At 36.7% G+C, this 10,171-nt stretch overlaps 1 pseudogene; it reads right to left on the bottom strand.

The window, feature by feature from the left end:
• Nucleotides 1-5,923: 5,923 nt before the first annotated feature.
• Nucleotides 5,924-7,135, bottom strand: LOC131835335 (melanoregulin-like; annotated as a pseudogene).
• Between the last annotated feature and the right edge of the window lie 3,036 nt (nucleotides 7,136-10,171).

Genomic DNA, 10,171 nt, shown 5'->3' with positions numbered 1-10,171 from the left:
TCATGGAACTCATGAACTAGTATGAGTTTCTCTTAGTCATAGGACAGGGGTTAGTCAGATTCTTAAACATGTCTGTGACCCCCAAAATATTTAGAATAATGATGTTATAGAAATCAGAAACAGAGAGCCATTTTACTCTACATTACTAAATCTCTATGTCTATCAGGTATCAACATGTACAGATTAATATTTGAATCTTCTACATTCCCCTCATCACAGTCTTAAATAAAATTATCAGTACTTTTCATTTGAATTATTGCAAATGTATTCTGACCAACAATTCTACTATCTGCTCCTTCAGTCCTCTGTGCTGCTGCTGAAATACCTTTTCTAAATTTCATATTTGACTGTCATTTCCCTGCTCAAAATTCATCAATAGGTCCCATTTAGCTTTCTGAGAGGATTTTAACAGTCAGAAACTCTGCATTGTCTGAGATGTCCTCCTTTCATATTATCAATTTAGAATCGTTGCTGTAATAGATGCAGGCACTGCGTGGAATGCCTATTTTTCAAGTGAGGTGTTTTGGGCAAAAAAATAAAAGATGAAGTTACTTACATTGTTGGCCTCTGCCTACCTCTCGAACTGTATTTCTCACCATTCAGATTTATGCGTTCTCTCATCCACTCACACCGAAGTCAGGGAAGTTATTCAAATTGACTGTATTTTTTCACTGCCTTTCAGTGTGTTTTTACCTCTGGGCATGTCCTTCCTAACATTATTTATCTACCTAACTTCTAATAGTTCTTTAAATTTCAGCTTATGTTTCACTTCCTTCTCTTGTCCTCAGTATTATTTAGGTGCCCACTTATGTGTTCCAAGAGTATTATACGCATACTTGTACCGTAGCATTTATTACTGTGTTGTGATCATGAATTAATATTATTTGTCCCTCAGACTGTAAGCTGAATAGAGCAGAGACCTTTTTATATGTGATAATGTTAGCACTGAATAAATTTCTGTTGAATGAATGACCGGATTTTTGTTCTATCATTCATTAGCTCTGTGACCTTGGGTAAAAAATACCTTAAAAGCACTTAGTATTGGGTGCCTGAGTGGCTCAATCAGTTAAGCGTCTGCCTTCAGCTCAAGTCTTGATCCCCAGGGTCCTAGGATCAAGCCCTGCATTGGGCTCCCTGCTCAGCAGAGAATCTGCTTTTCCCTCTCCCTTTGCCTGCCACTCCAGCTGCTTTCTGTCAAATACATAAAACACTGAATTTTTTAAAAAGATTTTATTTATCTTTCTCAATGTTATTTTTCTTATCAAGTCATATGGACATAATAACATCTACTTTAAAGACCTGTTTTAAAACAAATCAGATCATGGCAATCTATTATGAGTTGTCACATCATTACTTATTAATGTTCTAAAATTTGCAAATGGTTTTATACAAATGAGAGTAGACTCGAGATTATCATTGGATATTATCATTTCTGCTTATTCACATACGTTATTTAGAAGGTGGAGTAGTTAAATCCTAGAGATCCCTGAAATTTACACCAAAATGAGCCACATAGAAACCTCATCCATCTCCTGCATCATGGCAGGGGGAAATGGTAACTCCTTATCTGTCATGTGACTGTGCTCCTTAAATATGCATTATTTTCTCTGTGCTTTATTTCACTTTCCTGAAAAATGTGATTAGGACCAAAATATTTTAAATGATTATTTTCTTTCTTAACTCTTAAGTTACATACGTTAAATTCCAACAGTTGGGCCAGGTAAGGAGATCCAACAAATTATTCTAGTTACTTCTGAATATTGAAATCTCCTTATCGCTTTGAAAATCAGTTTTAGGAACAGTGGATATTTTTTTTAAACTTAAGTATAGAAACAAAGAGAGGACAAAGGAATTGGGTGAAATGCAACAGGAGATAAAAATAGGATGAAAAGTTTTGTGAGCCTTGTATAGTTTGTACCTTGACATAGGCCATGGTGAGAATATGCCCATCATGAGGATTGGCAAGTGTTGCAAATCAGGAACTTCTCTTCTGTCTTTAAGAGCCAGAGGACCAGCACCACCCCAGGCAATTAGGAGAAACTAAAGCAACATTAGGAAGAGAGCCATGGCTATATCCTAAAGCATGTGAATTCTAGCAAACTATGTAATGCCACATAGATACTCTTGGCTCTTCCCATCTAGAAATTTGTTTATGGGGGCTATATGAGCTTCAGACTCAGGAGTTACTTGCCTAATAAACATATCCTGACTCAAAACTAAATTATGCTTCTATGCATTCGCATGGAAAATAAAAGCTTTCCTTTTCTAAAGAGATAGCTAAAAGGAAAAGAGTAGAAAACAAACTTGAATGATTTATCCTGATTTATGGTACTAGTAATTATTTATGCAATAAACTTTACTTTCAGATCTCTACTGTACATCAGAGTAGAGATTCACAATAATATTAAGCAGAAAATACAGAATGCCCATATACTCCCTGACTCTCCACAGGCATAGCCTCCCATATCATGAACAGCCTGCACCAGAGCAATAAATTGGTTACAATTGATAAACCTACAAGTCACAGGGCGCCTGGGTGGCTCAGTGGGTTGAAGCCTCTGCCTTCGCCTCAGGTCATGGTCTCTGTCAAATAAATAAAACCTTTAGAAACAACAACAACAACAACAACAACAACAAAACAAAACAAAAAAACAAAAAACCCTACAAGTCACTATCACCCAAGGTTTATAGTTTACATTAGGGTTTACTCTTGGGAGTGTACATTCTATGGATTTTGAAACATGTATAATGACATATGCCCCATTATAGTATCATAAAGAATAGTTTCACTCTCCCCCTAAATTCTCGGAGTTCTACTGACTCAGTCTTCCCTCACCTCCTAACCCCTGGATATCCATGATCTCTTTACTGTCTCTCTAGTTTGCCTTTTCCAGAATATCACAGTACTGAAATCATACAGTATGTATAGCCTTTCAGATTGACTGCTTTCACTTATAATATGCATTTAGGTTTCTTCCATGTCTTTTCATGAACCAGTTGCTCATTTCTTTTTCATGCTGAGTAATTCCATTGCATAGATGTACCACAGTTTATTATCCATTCATCTACTGAAGAACGTCTTGGTTGCTTCTAAGTTTTGGAAATTGTGTATATGGCTGTTGTAAGTATCTGTGTAAAAGTTTTTGCGGAGGCTTAGTTTTCAACTCATTGGGGTAAATACCAAGGAGCTCAATTGTTGGATTGCGTGTTAGGACTATGTTTAGTTTTCTAAAGAATAACCACACTGTCTTCAAAAGTGAGTGTACCATTTTGCATTCCCAGCTGCAGTGAATGAGTGTTCCTCTTGCCCCACTTCCTTGCTAGCATCTGGTGTTACTGTTCTGGATTTTTGGCATTCTCATAGGCCTGTAGTGGTATCATTATTTTAATTTGTATTACTCTAATGAACTATGATGTTAAGTATCTTTTCATAGGCTTATCTGCCATCTGCATGTCTTCTTTGGTGAGGCATCTGGTCAGATTTTCAACTTTTTAAAAATCAGGTTTTTCATTTTCTTATTGTTGAGTTTTAAAGAGTTCTTTGCATATTTTGGATATCAACTATGTCCTTTATTAATATTTTATACCAGTCTGTAGCTTTTCTCCTCATTCTCTTCATCCCTAATAAGCAATTTCTCTTTCTACAAATAAAAAATGTTCAGAGTATAGTTTTAAAAGAATATTAAATACCAAAGGGTTTTTGTGGGGTTTTTTGGTCTGTGTGTGTGTGTGTGTGTGTGTGTGTGTGTGTGTAGGATTAGTTTGAACTATAGGTCATTATTTTTTTCATAGGCCAAAGAATGGTATTCATAAATTTAATGCCCTAGGGTTTAGAGTTTGAGAATTCTTAAGTAAGTAGACTCTATTTTAGGTTTAGACTAAAATAGATAAATAGATAAAGGAGTTAAAGAAGGTAGGACTCTAAAGAAAGATTTTTCTCCTCTGGCATTACTGACATTTTGGACTGATGATTCTTTTTTATACACGGTTTTCCTGTGCATTTTAGATTCAGCCATATTCTTGACCTCAAGGCACTAGAAACTTCCTACTCAAAGTTGTAACAATCAAAAAACGTTTGCTGAAATTGTCAGCAACCCCCCCACACCGCCAGGGTAAAATCCTTCCCATTTGAAAACCATTGTTCTATGGATATGCTATTTTGATAATGGCTTATTTTTAGAAACATATCATCTATCACATGCCCTGACAAGGGTATATCTAAACAATTTCTTGGAACTCTTTCTGATTGTAAGCAGGAGGCCTCAATTTCTAGGAGTCAACTAAAGCACTTAGTATCTCATCATTGTCTTTAAATCAGAAAGAGATTAAAGTTTTGACAGTTTGGTTTTCTGCATTTTGTTTTTTCCCCAATAATGCAGTTTATTTTTTTACCTTATTGAGGTATAATTGATAGAGTTGTAATGTATTTCAAGTGTACCACTTTCTTGTTTGAGATACAAATTTTTGAAAGGATTCCAACGTTTGAATGAACATATCCATCATAGTCTTATCAACCATAGTAACCATGTTCTACTTTGCATCCTCAGATAAATAACATCTGAGGATATGTAATACCTGGCTATGGTGAATGATGCTGTAACACAGGAGTAGTGATAGATCTTCAAGAGAGTGATTTGTTTTTTGCAATATACTCTGTATGCAAAGGTAAAATTGATGGATCATATGGTAATTCTACTTTTAATTTTTTGAGGAGCTTCATACTGTTTTCCACAGTGGTGGCATCAGTTTACAGTCCCACCAACACAATATAAGGATTCCTTCTCCATATCCTTGCAAGCTTTTATTTCTTTTCTTCCTCTTTGCCCTTCTTATTTTTGTTTTTTAAATAGAAAAACTTTTTAATTCCCTGCAAGGAAAAATTCCTGGATAATTCCATGTTTCTTATACTCATAGAGACATTCTTATCCTTATTCATACATTACCAAAAATAAAGACAATGTTTACAATTAATTCTCCAAAGATGCAAAAAAGGTAGAAAGACAAAACACAAATTCCAAGGACAGACATGGAAACAATACGATTTAGAAAGATTTATTATTTATTTTTTGTTTTGTTTTTATTTATTTGTTTCACCCTTTTACGTTTATCTCGCAAGAGCCTACAGAAGTGAGGGAAATCATCTGCAGGCTAATTTTAAACAATGTGAGAGAGAAGTTAAACATTAAATATAAAAAATAAAACTTTTGGCTTACTTACTATACTAGAAAGAATCTTCCTGAAACATGTCAGTTAAGTTGATCTGCAATGGATTAATAAATGAAGAACATGTATCTTCCTCTAAGAAATATTTCAAACATCGTATATACTACTAAAATTGCTGGTCAGCAAGTTTTCAAGTCACCATCCTCTGGACAAACTAAAGACAAGTTACCCTTTACCTGAAGTCAGAAGAACAAAGTCTGTAGGAGTAAAAATATTGCCAGTGTTCTCAGTCATCTACCAATACATCTGACAGGTTCTGAAAGTCTACTCAATAATGTGAACCATGAGTCATTTCCCAGCAAGCTCCTTGCTTGAGTGGCAAGTAACTTCCGAGGCTGGACTTCTCAGTCTGTGGAGAGAAGCAAGTTGTATTGGCAGCATTGCTCCATCTTGAAAATCCAGAAGACAGTCCTGCAATGACCCTCTGTGTAACAGAGCTGCAAGTCTCTTGGCAAGTGTGACTCTGTCGCTGAGCCAGAAGCAGATTAAAGATAAGAGGAGGAAGTGGAGGTCAAATGTTTCAGTTGATAGAAGTTAGCCCAGATAACATACCATGGCCTTGAGGTCTTGAAATGGATGAGATGCCAAAATGAGGTAATCAAGTATTGATAATGTTAAGAATTTAAGATGCATGTCCCACCACTGAAGACAGAGCTTTTTGACATGGGATTGATCTATCTGGAAGTCCCTTCTGTTAGATATTCCTATCATCTGCTACATCAGAACCTCTGAAGAATTCTGACTTACACTCAAGATGATGTCTCTGACACCTGCAAAGTTCTGAAGGAGCTTCCAAATCAAAGAAAGGTTACATGATGCCTGGTATTATTTTAGCATTAGCTTATATTACACAGCAATTATTTAAAATTCAGTAGTCCATATTTGGGCTCAATGATAGCTTTATCAGTCTTATTGTTTTCTTACCTAGAACATCCCATTCTCCCAATAGGCTTGTTGTACAACCAAAACCAAAATGGGGACAGTGGGTTCTTGAGATCTAATCAGCTGGGAGGAAAGATCTCAGTGACCATATCCCTGATAGAAGATCCCAAGTGTGTTTCAACACAACCCAAACATTTCTTATCATAACATCCTCTTGAAGACCAAATATTCCAAACCCTTAGTTTTTTGTAGGATTTAGAGTGATTTTTCATTTAGCTAGCCCTCCACTTGCTTACTGTCTTCTATATGCATTTGTCCAACTCGGATTGGCTGTTGAGTACCAGCAGGGGGATCCTAATTCTGTCTCCTAGACTGTCCTTTAGGGACTTGGAAACGGAAGGTAGTGCAGTTCTTTCTGGCCAGGCTTGGGACTCCTGGCTTCTTGGGGTAAGTTCCACTGGCGATTTTAAAGAACTCTTCTGCTGCATGGAGAGCAATGAGACGGTTCACAACAAAGAGGTATCTCTCCGAGAGCTCCCAGCTTGGAAAAATACTGGTTTCTTCAGCCAGTTTTAACAATATCTCCCGAGCCTTCCTTGTGTTTTTAGAATCACTAATGGTGCTGAGTTTCGTCATGGACAACAAAGAGTCAGCTTCCTTTTGAAAACCTAAATCCTCTAAGATGCGTTTCCATCTATTTCTCACTTCCCTCCGGATCTGCTGCAGGGTGTAGATATCGTAGTTGAGTTTTTGCCACTCCTCTGAATCTTTGGCCTGCTGATTTCGAACGACTATCAGATTGTACAAGATTCTGTCGTCATCTGCCTCTGTGTGGGACAGGGGCATGCTCTAAAAATTCTTGTCATCGTCTCTCACCAGAGTTGCTCCAAATGAAGAATATGGATTGCTATCACTGACCAGGGGCTTCTCCTGCGGCGCGGCGGGCTCCTCCAGGCACCTGCACGGGCAGCAGCAGCACACAGTCCTCAGCCTGTCCCGCGGCCCCATGGGGAGCGAGGTGCCCAGTGGCGCCGGCACACTGGGACACGGCCGCGGCAGCAAGCGAGCGCAGCTGGGGCGCGGTACCAGGCCGGCGTCCAGGTATGGGGACCCCTCTTTGCCCTTCTATCAGGGATGAGGTAATATTTCTTTGTGGTTTTGATTTACCTTTTCATGATGATTCGTGATTTTGAGCACCTTTTCATGTTCATGTTGGCCATTTGTATGTTTTCTTTGAAAAAATGTCTCTTCAGATCCTTTGCCCATTTCTTAAATTGGGTTATTATTTTTTGCTCTTGCGTTGCATGAATTCATTGTATATTTTGGATATTAAAGCCCCTTATCAGATTTGTGGTTTGCAAATAGCTTCTCCCATTCCACAGGTTGCCTTCTATCTTGATGATTTCTTTTGCTGTGCAGTGAAGGAGCTTCTGGCTTATCTTTTCTTACCAGAATTTTATGTTTTCAAGTATATCCAAGTCTTTAATCCATTTTGAGTTGATCCTTGTGTGTGGCATAAGATAGTCTAATTTTTTTTTTTTTTTTTTAAAGAGTTCACTTATTGGGGCGCCTAGGTGGCTCAGATGGTTCAGTGTCTGCCCTCCGCTCAGGTCATGATCCCAGGGACCTGGGATCCAGTCATGCATCTGGCTCTCCGCTCAGCATTCACTTATTTATTTGACAGAGAGAGAGAGACAGAGATAGCTAGAGAGGGAACACAAGCAGGGGGAGTGGGACAGCGCTCAGCGGGGAGCCAGATGCGGGGCTTGATCCTAGGACCCTGAAATCCTGACCTGAGCTGAGGGCAGCCGCTTAACCATCTGAGCCACCCAGGAGCCCCAAAGTGGTCTAATTTTATTTCTTTACGTGTGGACATCTAATTTTCACAGCACCATTTATTGAAGGAACTGTCTTTTTTCCTGTTATATATTCTTGGTTCTTTTCTCTTTATTTCTGAACTTTCCCTTCTATTCTGTTGATCTGTGTGTCTGTTTTTATGTCAGTACCAGCTGTTTTAGGTATTCTAACTTTGTAATATAGTTTGAAAACAGGAAGTATAATGCCTCCACCATTGCCTGTTTTTACTGAAAACTGCTCTGCTCTTCAGGGCTTTTGTGGTTCCATACAATTTCTAGGATTGCTTTTTCCTATTTCTGTGAAAAGTGTCATTGGAATTTTGTTGGGGATTTCACTGAATCTGTAGATCACTTTGGATAGTGTGTATTAACAATATAAATTCTTACAATTCATGAACATGGAAAATATTTCCATTTAGTTATATTTTCTTCCATTTCTTTCATCATTGTTTTACAGTTTTCAGCGTTTTACCTTCTGGGTTAAATTTACTGCTAAGTATTTTATTCTTTTTGATATTACTTGTAAATGCGATTATTAATTTCTTTTTCCAATAGTTCACTGTTAGTATGTAGAAATATATAAAACTGACTTTGTATATTGATTTGGTATCTTGTACATTTACTGAAAAATTACCTTTTAAAAAAATTTATAATACTCAAAAATTTTAGCAGAGTTTTTAAGGTTTCAGTATGTAAATTGTGTTATCTGCAAACAGAAGCAGTTTAACCTCCTGCTTTCCAGTTCAGATGCTTTACTTCTTTTTCTTGCCTCAATGCTCTAAGGCTTCCTATGTTGTACTATGTTGAAAGTAATGATAGTGTGCAACTTGTTTTGTTCCTGATCCTAGAGGAAAAGCCTTTAGCTTTTCACCATGGAGAACGATATTAGCTGTGGACTCCCATATGGTCTTTATGGTGCTGAGGTAACATCTTCCATTCCTAGTTTGCTGAGAGCTGTTTTTGTTTTTTTGTTGTTCTTTTCCTTAAAAATAAGCATTTTGTAAGAAGCACGGTAGGTCACAGAAAGCATCAGAGTTCCAGAGATAAGACTGTTCTTGTAACCATCAGAAATGTAATGGAACTGTCAACAGAACATGGAATAAGGCATGGGTATTTATAATTGGTACATGTACATTTACTGCAAAATGGTGCAGTATAAATTTTTTTTATTAAAATTAAACACTTAAAAGCATTTTTTTAATTTAAATGATCTCATCACAACAGTTATAGTGCTTCTAGGTTTCACCATGAAAACGTTATCAAAAGGAACTTTGAGACTTTGCTAGGTACATCAAAAATAGATTACAATTCATTATAATTTAATTAAAATAGCCATGTGTGTTTTTTTGTTTATCCATTTATTTTTGTTTTTATTTTTCCATTTTTAAAATTTAAATTCAATTAATTAACATACAATGTATTATTGGTTTCAGAGGTAGAGGTCAGTGATTCATCAGTCAGTCATATTATATAACACCCAGTGCTCATTACATCACATGTTCTCCTTAATGTCTGTCTAAGTTTTTTTTTAAAATCATGAAATATTATTGAATTTTGTCAAATATTTCTTCTGCATTTGTTGAAATGATCATATGACTTTAGTCTTTCATTTTGTTACTATGGTTTACCACACTTACTGAATTTCATATATTGAACCATCCTTGCTATCTTAGAAATAAATGCTACTTGATTGTGGTATATGATCCTTTTCATGTCTTGCTAAATTTGGTTTGCTGGTATTTTCTTGAAGGTTTTTGCATTTATATTCATCAGGGATATTGGCCTATAATGTTTTTTTTTTTTTTTCCTTGTAGTGTCCTTATCAGGCTTTGGTATCAGTATAATGCTGGCTTTGTATAATGATTTTGGAAGTGTTCCTTCACCTCCTATTTTTTGGGAAGAACTTTATAAGAATTGGTACTAATTCTTTGAATGGTTAATAGAATTCATATCCTGGACTTTTTTTTTTTAAGAGCATTTTGATAACTGATTAAGCATCCTTATTGTATTTGGTCTTTGAATTTCCTTTTTGTTGGGCTCATGTGTATAGCCTGGGGTAGTTCTCCTGAGCTCATTTAATAACCACTTCCTTGGGTTGCCTGGGTGGCTCAGGCAGTTAAGCATCTGCCTTCTACTCAGGAATGCAAACCTTGTTGGTTATCAAAGCTAGGTAATTTTGGAGCCTGTCCCTTGGATCGAAGCTACAAATG

This window comes from Mustela lutreola, chromosome 7, assembly GCF_030435805.1.
Source record: "Mustela lutreola isolate mMusLut2 chromosome 7, mMusLut2.pri, whole genome shotgun sequence".
Taxonomy (NCBI): Eukaryota; Metazoa; Chordata; class Mammalia; order Carnivora; family Mustelidae; genus Mustela; species Mustela lutreola.
This window is presented reverse-complemented; position numbering and strand designations above follow the sequence as displayed.